Source organism: Cervus elaphus, chromosome 19 (genome assembly GCF_910594005.1).
Source record: "Cervus elaphus chromosome 19, mCerEla1.1, whole genome shotgun sequence".
Taxonomy (NCBI): Eukaryota; Metazoa; Chordata; class Mammalia; order Artiodactyla; family Cervidae; genus Cervus; species Cervus elaphus.
In genome coordinates, this window is record NC_057833.1 from 50,367,956 (window position 1) to 50,380,606 (window position 12,651).

Below are 12,651 nucleotides of genomic sequence, written 5' to 3' on the forward strand. Positions count from 1 at the left end.
GCGTCATGTCTTTTTGCCTTTTCATACTATTCAAGGGGTTCCTCAAGGAAAAATATCTTTAATTACAGAGTATTACTGGAAGCCCTACGCAGTAACTTCCACTTATATATCATTGGTAAGAAGTATGTCATATGGCATTTCCTAGCTATAACGGAATCTGAAAAATGTAATTTGTTTGTTTTTTTGTTTGGCGTGTTGCTTTCTAAAACTAAATAAGGATTATGCTAATAAAGAACAAAGGGAGAATACATACTGTGTAGACATTATTGCCTATCCATGTCTATCTCAAGAAGATAGACAAGAAAGAAAATAAGCCTTTAGAAAAGTAGAAGTAAGGACACTAAGAAAACAAACAAAATGATATAGAAAGTAATTTAGAGGAGTTATAAAATTGATTAATCCCTAATTAAGTGTTTTTTAATTCAATAAAAGAGCCACAAATAATATTTTGGAAGAAAGGGAACTATAACTACAGATGTATAATATATAATAAAAATCATAAGATTATACTTTGAAGAATTTTATGCCAAATTTGGATTGGGAAAAGACATGGTTTTCTAGGTAAATATTTTTTTGCCAAAATTACTTCAGAAAATACCAGTAAAGCAAAAATCATTAAAGAACTTAAACTAATAACCAAGAATTCCTCACCCCAAAATATCATACTTAGGTGATTTACATATGTACTTTATTCAACTTCAAAGAAGTAGATAATCCTAATATTAACAAACTGTTTAAAAAAATAGAAAATTAGGAAAAGCTTCCCTGGTGACTCAGCTGGTAAAGAATCTGCCTGCAATGTGGGAGACCTGGGTTCCATCCTGGGTTGGGAAGATCCCCTGGAGAAGTATTTAGGCCAGTATTCTGGCCTAAAATTTCATGGACTGTATAGTCCATTGGGTCACAAAGAGTTGGACACAACTGAGCAACTTTCACTTTCACTTTCATTTACTTTTACAATGACAATATGACCTAAATACACGAACCAGACAAGAATACAAGAAAGGAAAATTACAGACCAATCCAATTTATGAACATAAATTCTTATGAAATATATGTAAATCTGTTTCAAATATTTACATTCTAAGTAGAGTTTATGCATGAAATTAAGAATGATCCAATATCAGAAAATGTGTTAATTTAATAAATCATATTAGCAGATCAGTTAATACCTATAATCTATAAGATACAGAAGAAGCAGTTGTCATAATTTAGTGCTTTATTCATGATTGAATAGACTTTTCAGGAAACTTAGAAGGGAATTTCCTTAACTTGATAAAGAGCGTCTATCAAAATAGTCCAGCAAAAACTATCCTTACAATAAGACTCTAGGCTTATTTTCATTAAAGACACAAAAAAGATTAAGATGCCTTTTCTGGCCATTTATATTTAGCACTGTACAGGAGATTCTAACCAATGCAATAAAGTAAGAAAAATGATGTGAATATTGAAAGGTATGTCCTTATTTGCCTACAATATGACTTTCTTGAGGTCTATAAGTGGAAAATATATAGTAAGAGCTTGCCAGTTTCCCTAGACACAAAATCAACATATCAAAATCTTGTTCACCAGTAATAGCCAATTAGAAAAGTTAATTTAAAAAATTCTACTTTTCAGTAGTAATAAAAGCCTCAAGATGCCTAAACATATGCCTAACCAAAATATGTACAAGAATATTTTTGGAGAAATTGCAGTTATTAAAAGGAAAAAAAAAAAGAGCCTTAATAAAAAGAAAGCTGCTGTGTTCTTAAACTGGAAGACTCATAAAGATGCCAATTCTCTCCCAATTAATTTATAAAATGAATGCACTTCCAAGTAAGGATGAGGAAGTGGAGCAACAGACTCACTAACTTCTGAAAGGAGTGTAGATCAGTACAACAGCTTTAAGAAACAATTTGGTTACACCTTTAACCTAGAAATTCTAGTCCTAGGTAGAGTCTTATGTGCATCAGCAAACATTCATTAAAGTGTCTATTTTAGCAGCAGAAAAAAAAAAAAAAGGGAAATGGTTTAAATGTCTATCAGTAGGTGTATGATAATAGTGGTGTACTCATAGAATGAAATACTATGCATATTATGTATAGCAGCTGAAAGAACCATCATTTTATTTCCTAACAGATGGATCTGAAAACAATGTTGAATGAAAAAACAAGTTATGGAAGGATGCAAAAAGAATAATGTTTATATATGTTTTAAAGTCTGGAAAACAACACTATATAGTGTTTATTATGTATATATATATATTTAGGAATCCATGCAAATGTGCCTGGGAATGATAAACAATAAGTTTGTGATGGTGATTCTCTAGAGAGAAAGGAAAGGGCTTGAAAATGGGAAGAGAGGGCTCAAAAAGAGCATCAGGTGTTTCTGATATTCTTTTTACTGAAGTTCTGTTTGTCTCTATGTTGGAAATCTTTCACCATTTAAAAAATATTTTATCCTAAATGCAATGAGGTATCCTGGATTGGATCCAGGAACAGAAAAAAGGACATTAGTGGAAAAAGTGGTGAAATCCAAATAAAGTCTGGAATTTAGTAAACAGTAGTGTACTAATGTTGGTTTTGTAGTTCTAACAAATGTACCATGGTAATGTAAGATGTTATCATTAGGGGGAATTGGTTAAATGAACTCTCTGCATCATCTTAGCAACTTTTCTGAAAATCTAAAATTATTTCCAAATGAAATGTTTATTTTAAGAAGTGGGGGATTGATTTTAGAATACTCCTAAGAGGGCAAGACCTGTCTCTCAGCAAAGTCTGATTTATCCCTATTTTATGTTTGGTACTCCCTTAAGGGAGATCTTAGAGTGGAAAGGGCCTCTAACGGAGCAACCTATCCAGCCACCTTCTTCTGGGAGGTAAGGCAAAGGAGTTATTTAGAAAGAAACTCCTGGAGACTAAAGAGTCTAAGGAACTCAGCGAGCAGGTATGACTGGAACCCAGAAGTTTTGCCTCCTAGGATAATCTTTGTTCTTATCTCATTGCCTCTCATAGTAAAAACAAATGAAGTTCAACAGCTTCCCTTATTTGTTTGTTTTGAAAACTGAAGGGAAAGAATTACACATCACCCAGAAATGATTTAGGTAACCAAAAAACAGAAGCTAGAGAGGTCAATGAGAGGTTGATACATCATTTTACCTTTTTGTTATGAACCTTCATAAGAGGTTAGAGACTGCCTATGCCCTGAGGGCAGAGTGAGCTAGGATAGGAAGGAACTAAATGTTGTAGAAGGCGTCTGGTCCTCAGTCCTTATCATCAAACCCACTGGGTGGATGTATTTGTCCCCATCTTACAGAGGAGGTAACAGGCTTAGAAAGGTAGAAACCATCACCTTATAATAATAATAATCACCTTATAATAATATTGTAATTATCCCCCAATTAAAAATGAAATTTTAAAAAAGGGTTAAATTACTTCACCAATGTTATGAAACTATTAAGAGGTATGGGCTTCCCTGGTGGCTCAGATGGTAAAGAATCTGCCTGCAATGCAGGAGACCTGGGTTCAACCCCTGGGTTGGGAAGATCCCCTGGAGGAGGGTGTGACAACCCACTTCAGTATTCTTGCCTGGAGAATCCCCATGGACAAAGGAGTCTGGTGGGTCCATGGGGTCGCAAAGAGTAAGACACGACTGAGTGACTAAGCACAGTACAGCACTATTTTGATACTCTGATGTAATAAATTTGTCATGTTTTCTGGAATTAGCTCTTAAAACCATTGTAATTTCTTAAGTGCTAAGAGCTGTATGCACATCTTTTGTTCCTAACTCCTTAAATAGCTCTAGAGCATAAAGATGAAATGGGTGTTTTTTGCTATTTATAACGAGCCTCTTTTGACCACTGAACATATATTCACAAGGTGATTTTTGGAAAGCCCCTAGAAGACCACTGGAAGAGGACTAGTTGCCAGCAGAACCAGCCAGGTGATTAGAGTTGGAGCTTTCAGTTCTACTTCCTGACCTCTGGGGAGGGAAGAAGGGCTAGAGAATGACTTAATCACCAATGGCCAATGATGTGATCAATCATGCCTATGATAGGAAGCCTCCATAAAAACCCAAAAAGATGGTGTTTGAAGAACTCTTAGGTTGATTCATCTATGTGCCAGGAAGGTGGTATACTCCAGACTCCATGAGACAGAAGCTCCTATGCTTGGGACTCCTCAGGACCTTACCCTATGTATCTCTTCATCTGACTGGTTATTCATGTTCTTTAATAGCCAACATAATAAACTACTAATCTAATAAATAAACTGTTTTCTTGAGTTCTCTGAGCTTTCCTAGCTAATGATCAAACTTAAGGAGGGGGTGTGGGAACCTCTGACTTATAGCCAATTGTTCAGAAGTACAGGTGACTACCCAGACTTGCAATTGCCATATGAAGTGGGTGCAGCCTGTGGAATCTGATGTTCTTTCCAGGTAGAGAACATCAGAATTGAGTTAAGTTGTAGGACATTCAGCTGGTGTTGCAGAGAGTTGCTTGGTGAGGGGCAAACCCATACACATGTGGTGACTAGAAGTGAAGGAGAATGACATGACAGAGGGGAGAAAATAAAGGAGAGTGTTCTTTTTATGTCTATGTTATAGGAAGCCAAGGCTGACTCTAAGAACTCATAATTAAGGAAGACCCATCTGAGGTCAGGGAGGATAAATTCCCCAGAGCTGACAGCCACTCTTAGAAAAGTTGGGGATGGGGATGATGTAGAACATGAGCCAAGTCAGAACAGCCTGGAACAGACTGAGAAGAGCTTTGGGGGAGTGGGCATCAGGCATGCCAGGGTTACAAGCCTCTGCAGATTCTTCCTTCTAGAAAAGAAAAAGTCATGTGGATAAACTCCCTGCCCTCCTACCCCTCCTTCCCGGATCCTATCCCAGCTGCAGGGCCCATGTCTACTAGCCTTCTGGGGAAGGGCTCCCTAAAACCAAAGGCCTTGTTTAGTTGCTGTAGAAGAGGCTCATGTGACTTAGGAGGACTTTTCAGGCTTGATTGAGGTGATGTGGGTTAAAATAAACTGTAAATCTCTATGTAAATGTGGTTATTGACTGAACAGTGTTAAACCTGGGAGGTTTGTGAGGACAAGAAGGGGGGAAGTGCCTCTTGAGAGAGGTCTCCCAGGAGAATGTGAGATTAGTTGAGGTTCATTGCATTCCTTTGTTGCTCACTCAAGAAGCATATTTGAAGGGATAAGCTTCCTCACTTAGAGCAGAGCATCCCAGACTTGTCGCCATAGTGACAGTGATCAAACAGAGGCTTTAAAACCAGAAAACACCAGGTCAGAGGGATTCTTTTGGAGCCATGCTTCTCTAGTAGAGGACTCAACTATTGTGTGCTGTGGAGGAGAGGGACAGGGAGTTTGAATAGCTTCCTTTCCTTCCTGTCTCTAGCTCTGGGGCTTTTGTTTTGATTTTTCTCTCTGAATTGATGTGGCCTTTGGAAAGGGGCTAGAGAAGGAACTAGTCTTCTTTAAAACCTGTGTCAGAAGCTGGAGGCACCAACAATGAACTATCTCAAAAAGAAATTAGGGAAACAATCCCACTTATAATAGCATCAGAAAGAGTAAATAAATAAATACATATGGATAAATTTAACCAGGGAGGTGAAAGATCTATACTCTGAATGCTATAAGATACTGATGAAAGAAATTGAAAAAGACACAAGTAAATGGAAAGATAGCCCATATTCATGGATTGGAAGAATTAGTATCATTAAATCATCCATACCACCCAAAGTGATCTACAAATTCAATGCAGTTCCTATCAAAATTCCAATGACATTTTCCACAGAAATATCAATAGAACAAATAATCCTAAAATGTGTATGGAACCACAAAAAACTCTAAATAGCCAAAGCACTCTTGAGAAAGAACAAAGCTGAAGGCATTGCAATTCTTGATTTCAAACTATATTAGAAAGCTATAGTAATCAAAACAGCATTGTTATTGTTTAATCAGTCGTGTCTGACTCTTTGCGACCCTGTGGAGTGCAGCACGCCAGGCTTTCCTATCCTTCACCATCTCCAGGAGTTTGCTCAAACTCATATCCATTGAGTCAGTGATGCCATTCAGGCATCTCATCCTCTGTCATCCCCTTCTCCTCCTGCCATCAATCTTTCCCAGCATCAGGGTCTTTTCCAATGAATCAGCTCTTCACATCAGGTGGCCAAAGTATTGGAGTTTCAGCTTCAACATCAGCCCTTCCAAAACAGTATGGTGTTGGCCTAAAAACAGACATGTATCAGTGGAACAGAATAGAGAGCCCTGAAATAAACCCACATGTGTAGACGATCAACTGATCTTTGACAAGAGGTCCAAGAATACACAATGGAGGAAGAAGAGTCTTTTCAACAAATGGTATTGGAAAAATTTTGCTTGTCCATATGCAATGAAATGAAAAGGTAACCTATAAAATGAGAGAAAATATTTATAAATCATATATCTAAAGGGGATTAATAACTAAAATATATAAAGAACCCATATCTAGCTCAATAGCAAAAACAAAACAACTGCCCCCACAAGGACATCAAGTAATCCAATTAAAAAGTGAGCAAGGGACTTGAATAGACATTTTTCCAAAAATGACATCTAAGTGGCCGAGAGATATTTGAAAATGTGCTCAACATCACTAGTCATTCAGTTCAGTTCAGTTGCCCAGTCGTGTCCTACTCTTTGCGACCCCATGAATCGCAGCACATCAGGCTTCCCTGTCCATCACCAACTCCCGGAGTTTACTCAGACTCGTGTCCATCAAGTCAGTGATGCCATCCAGCCAGTGATGCCATCCAGCCATCTCATCCTTTGTCGCCCCCTTCTCTTCCTGCCCTCAATCCCTCCCAGCATCAGGGTCTTTTCCAATGAGTCAACTCTTGGCATGAGGTGGCCAAAGTATTGCAGTTTCAGCGTCAACATCAGCCCTTCCAATGAACACCCAGGACTGATCTCCTTTAGGAGGGACTGGTTGGATCTCCTTGCAGTCCAAGGGACTCTCAAGAGTCTTCTCCAACACCACAGTTCAAAAGCATCAATTCTTCAGCACTCAGCTTTCTTCACAGTCCAACTCTCACATCCATACATGACCACTGGAAAAACCATAGCCTTGACTAGATGGACCTTTGTTGGCAAAGTAATGTCTCTGCTTTTTAATATGCCATCTAGGTTGGTCATCACTTTCCTTCCAAGGAGTAAGCGTCTTTTAATTTCATGGCTGCAATCACCATCTGCAGTGATTTTGGAGCCCCAAAAAATAAAGTCTGACACTGTTTCCACTGTCTCCCCATCTGTTTTCCATGAAGTGATGGGACCAGATGCCATGATCTTAGTTTTCTGAATGTTGAGCTTTAAGTCAACTTTTTCACTCTCCTCTTTCACTTTCATCAAGAGGCTTTTTAGTTCCTCTTCACTTTCTGCCATAAGTGTGGTATCATCTGCATATCTGAGGTTATTGATATTTCTCCCGGCCATCTTGATTCCAGCTTGTGCTTCTTCCAGCCCAGCGTTTCTCATGATGTACTCTGCATATAAGTTAAATAAGCAGGGTGACAATATACAGCCTTGACGTACTCCTTTTCCTATTTGGAATCAGTCCGTTGTTCCATGTCCAGTTCTAACTGTTGCTTCCTGACTAGTCATTAGGGAAATGCAAATCAAAACCACATTGAGATATCACCTCAAACCTGTTAGCATGGCTGTTACCAAAAAGACCAGTTCAGTCACTCAGTCGTGTTTATGTCCAGCTCTTTGCGACCCCATGGACTGCAGCACACCAAGCTTCCCTGTCTATCACCAACTCCTAGAGCTTGCTCAAACTCATATCCATTGAGTTGGTGATGCCATCCAACCATCTCATCCTCTGTCATCCCCTTCTCCTCCTGCCTTCCATCTTTCCCAGCATCAGGGTCTTTTCTAATGAGTCATTTCTTTGCATCAGGTGGCCAAAGTATTGGAATGTCAGCTCCAGCATCAGTCCTTCCAATGGGTTTTCAGAATTGATTTCTTTTAGGATTGACTGATTTGATCTTCTTACAGTCCAAGGGACTCTCAAGAGTCTTCTCCAACTAAAAAAGACAAGAAGTAGTAAATGCTGGTGAGGGTATGGAGGAGAGGGAACTCTTGTACACTTGTTGGTGGGAATGTAAATTGGTTTAGCCATTATGGAAAACAATATGGAGTTTCCTCAAAAAGTTAAAAATGGAACTACCGTATGACCCAGTAATCCTACTTCTGGGTATTTATCTAAAGGAAATGGACTCAGTATCTGGAAGAGATACCTGCATTCTCTTGTTCAGTGCAGCATTATTCACCATAAGTCAAGCCAAGATTGTGACCTAAGTGTTGGTTGATGGATATATGGATAAAGCAAATTGGACACACAGAGTGGAATAGTATTTAGCCATTAAAAGGAGGGAAATCCTTCCATTTGTGACAATATAGATGAGATTGGAGGACATTATGCAAGGTGAAATAAGCTAGACAAAGACTCGTAGAGGTATTCCCCAATTTTTGAAAGCTTCCTTTACACCACTTCGCTCTATGAAAGAACTACATTAGTACCTGTTTTTGCTAACTGCAGGATATCTTAAGAGAATTTTTGCTTGTATAAAAAGTGAAAATAGCCCGTGATTGTTTTTCAGTGAACTGTTCAAGAGTCAGAACACACCCCGAGCAGTGAAAGTGGAAACAAGCTCCAACCCCGGGAACTGCACTCAGCATCTCAGCATCAAGCTGCTTTGAACTTTGTGAACATCTGTGCATTATCTCAATTTATTCTGTGCATCTGTTAGCAAGATGTGTTCTTAAGGTAATTGCTTTTTTTGCTTTATGCTTACTAAAGGTTTCATAGAAATGCTCCACTTTGAAAAAGTGGGGGAAACCTGTACTGTATGACCTTAATTATATGTGGAATCTAAAAAAGTCGAACTCGTAGAACCAGAGAATCTTGGTTGCCAGTGGATGGTGGGGAGGGGGACTGTGTGGGAAAATGGGGAGATGTCAAAGGGTACAAACTTTCAGTTATAAAGTGAATAAATTCTGGAGACCTGATGTGTAACCTGACTCTAGCTAAGGTACAGTGATTATAAATAATAATATATTATTATATGGACTTCCCTGGGGCTCCAGTGACTGGGACTCCAGGCTCCCAATGCAGGGGGCCCAAGTTTGATACCTGGTCAGGGAACTAGATCCCACCTGCCACAAATAAGAGTTCACATGCCACAATTAAAGATCCCAAGTGCTGCAGCTAACACCTGGCTTGGCCAAATAAATATTAAAAAATAATAATACTGTATTATATACTTGAAATTAGGTAATTTAAATAGATCTTAAATGTTCTTACCACAGACAAACATGCATGGTAACTATGTGAGGTGACAGATGTATTAATTGTTTGTGGTTGTATTTTCACAATGTGTACATATATCAAACCATCATGTTGTATAGTCCCCCAAAATAAGCTGGAGGCATGTTTCTTTTTTAGGCCCTTTTCTTTTTTGGCTATACTGTTAACCTGATATTCTGGAACTAGTCTGAGTTCCCCGTAAAGCCCATCACCATGGCCCTGTGCCTGTTAGAACATGGGTCTATTTGCAGCAAGCCATGTACACGTTCTTCCTTGTCCTGTCCCATAACTCAGAAGGTCCAGCTTTTTCATCCTACCTCACAGGGAAGAGTAACAGAGCCTTATAACCATTCTAACATATGAGGTGTTGTCACTTGCATATCTGGTTTCTTTAAATTGTACCCCAGTTTGCAAGCATGTACTAAGAGAGATGATTGTTTCTTCTAATCTTCTTGGCTTCAAGTACCCTTGACATTCATCTGGGCTTTTGCAGCTCTACTTTGATAATTTGGTTTCTAGACTCAGGTCTGCTTTGACGCTTGGATCGCTCACTGAGACTTGAGGTATTAAACTGGCAATAGAGGAGTCTAGATTCCGTCAATCATTCTGGTCCCAAGTCCCTCCCTGGTGAGCCACGTTCCACTCCCACCACAGTATCCCAACACCATAACCCCACTTCAAATGGAGCTTTGCCCAGAGGTCCAGTAATAGTGAAGCTCTTCTTTTTTTCATTATAAGTCTGCCTGCATGTAACCAGCTCTATCTGAAACAACTATATCGTGAACATAATTTCATTGTGTATTTGAAGACCCTGCTAAGTATCTGTCCCATCATATTCAGTTTTCTAAAGTCAGCTGATACCTTTCTTATAAGAGGACTTCTGGATCCCTTAAGAACCTTTTACCTTTTTTAAAAGCAGAGCTTTCCGGTGTTTTGCATTCCTACTAAAGCTGTTGCTCAGAGCCATACATGGAATTTGAATTTTGTCAGGTGCTTTTTTTGTTGTTGCATCTAATGAAACGATCATCTAGGTTTTTTTCATCTAGCCAGTTGATTAATAAATTACACTGATTGATTTTCAAATGTTGAACCAACCCTACATTTCTAAGGATAAACCTCACATGATAATGATGTATTTCTGTATTTATGTAAGTATATATAGATATATATGTACATACACACACACACATATGTTGTTGTTTAGTTGCTAAGTCATATCCAACTCTTTGCAACCCCATGGACTGTAGCCACCAGGCTCCTCTGTCCATGGGATTCTCTAGGCAAGAATACCGGAGTGGGTTGCCATTTCCTTCTCCAGAATGTTCCTGACCCAGGGACCGAACCCATGTCTCCTACATTGGCAGGCGGATTCTTTACCACTGAGCTATCAGGGAAGTCCATATATACACATACACATGTATAGATTTGAGGCTTTTCTTTTATTCTGATATTAGCATTTGATGCTATAAATTTCCTCCTAAACTTTAGCTACTTTAGCTGTATCTCCTCAAATTTGATGTATTGTGCTTTCACATCATTCAATTTGAAGTGTTTCCAAATATCCTTGTGACTTCCTCTTTGATCTATGGGTCATTTAGAAGTGTGGTGTTTAGTCTCCAAATATTTGAGGGCTTTTTCAGATATCTTCCTGTTATTAACTTCTAATTTAATTTCATTAAGCTCACAAAACGTTTCTATATAATTTCATTTCTTTTAAATTGATTCAGTTCTGCTTGGTGGCCTAGAATATGGCTTATCTTGGTAAATGCTTCATGTGTACTTGAAAAGAATGTGTATTCTGTCTTTTTAGGTGTGGTATCAATTCAGTCATGTAGGTTGATGGTGGTGTTCTGTTCTACTATATTTTTACTTATTTTCTGTATACTTTTTTTCTTTTAATCAGTTACTGAAAGAGGAGTGTTGAAGTATCCAAATACAGTTAGATTTACTTAGTTCTCCTTTCAGTTCTAAGAATTTTTAAATAATGTACTTTGGGTCTCTGTTGTTAGATGCATACACATTTAGGAGCATTGTAGTTAGTGAATTAACCTTTTCATCATGAAATTACTCTCTTTATCACTACTAATATTCCTTGTTCTGAAATCTACTTGTATGGTATTAATATAACCATTTTAGTTTTCTTTTAATTGGTGCTTGTAGCTCTGGGAGTTGGTGATGGACAGGGAAGCCTGGCATGCTGCAGTCCACAGGGTGGCAAAGAGTCAAACACGACTGAGTGACTGAATTGAACTGCATTTTTAATATTTCCCTTTGGTTTTTAACCTATCCCTGTCTTTATAGTTAAAGTGGGCTTTTTGTAGACAGCATATAATTAAGTCTTGCTTTTTTATCTAATCTGATCATCTTTAATTGGCATGACTAGGCTATTGGTATTTAATATAATTATTGATATACTTGAATTTAAATATGCCATGCAGTTGTTTCATTTTTTCTATCTTTTCTTTGTTCCTTTATCTTTGTCTGCCTGCCTTTGGATTAACTGAGAATTTTAATTATTTATTTTTATCTCCATTAACTTAATGATTATACATCCTAAAAATTTTTTTTAGTGTCTGCTCTAGTACAATATACATCTTTAATTACAGTCTACCTTCAAATAATATTATACCACTTATTGTATAAAAGTCTTAAAACATTATACTCTAAGTTCTTCCCTCTCAACTTTTGTATTATTGTCATATATTTTTCTTTTATGTATCCTATGTATCTATAGTATATTACTATTATTTTAACTTTAAACAATTATCTTTTAGAGTAACTTACTTTTTTTTAAAGTCTTTTCTATTTACTTCATTTTAACCATTTCTAAGATCTTATGTCTAAGATCTTAGATCTTAGAACCAACTTCTTTTTAGTATATTCCTCTGTCTGAAGAACTTAACAGTTCTTGAAGGACAAGCCTGTTTATAATGAATTCTCTCAGGTTTTCATTTATTTTTAAAAGTTTTTATTTTTCCTTTACTTTTGAGAGAGAGTTTAATGGGTGCAGAATTCTGGGTTAAAAGTTTTCTCTTTTAGTATTCCTAAGTTGTCATTTTGTTGTTTACTGATTTGCATCGTTTCAGATGAGAAGTGTACTTGGAAACTTAACTCTCATCCTGTGTGAATAGTATGTTTCTCCTTTCCCCCAACTGCCTTTAAGATTTTCTCTTTATCTTTTATTTTCAGCAGTTGGAATATGTTATGTCTAGATGTGTTTGATTGTTTTTGTTTGGTATTTGTACTGCTTGGAATTCTCTGAACCTTTTGGATCTGTATATTTCATTATTTTTGTAAAATTTTTAGGCATTATTTCTTCAGACA

The 12,651-nt window shown here is 37.5% G+C and overlaps 1 protein-coding gene across 4 annotated transcripts in view; it reads left to right on the plus strand.

Moving 5' to 3' along the window:
- Positions 1-12,651, plus strand: part of MYLK (myosin light chain kinase) — a 276,422-nt gene that overhangs the window by 38,810 nt on the left and 224,961 nt on the right. For 3 of the 4 annotated variants that reach the window (XM_043873786.1, XM_043873784.1, XM_043873783.1), the window contains exon 2: positions 8,621-8,787. The exons of the other annotated variant lie outside the window; for it this stretch is intronic. The gene's annotated coding sequence lies outside the window, so the exon portion shown is untranslated. The remainder of the gene's footprint in view (positions 1-8,620; positions 8,788-12,651) is intronic. 4 annotated transcript variants of the gene reach the window in all.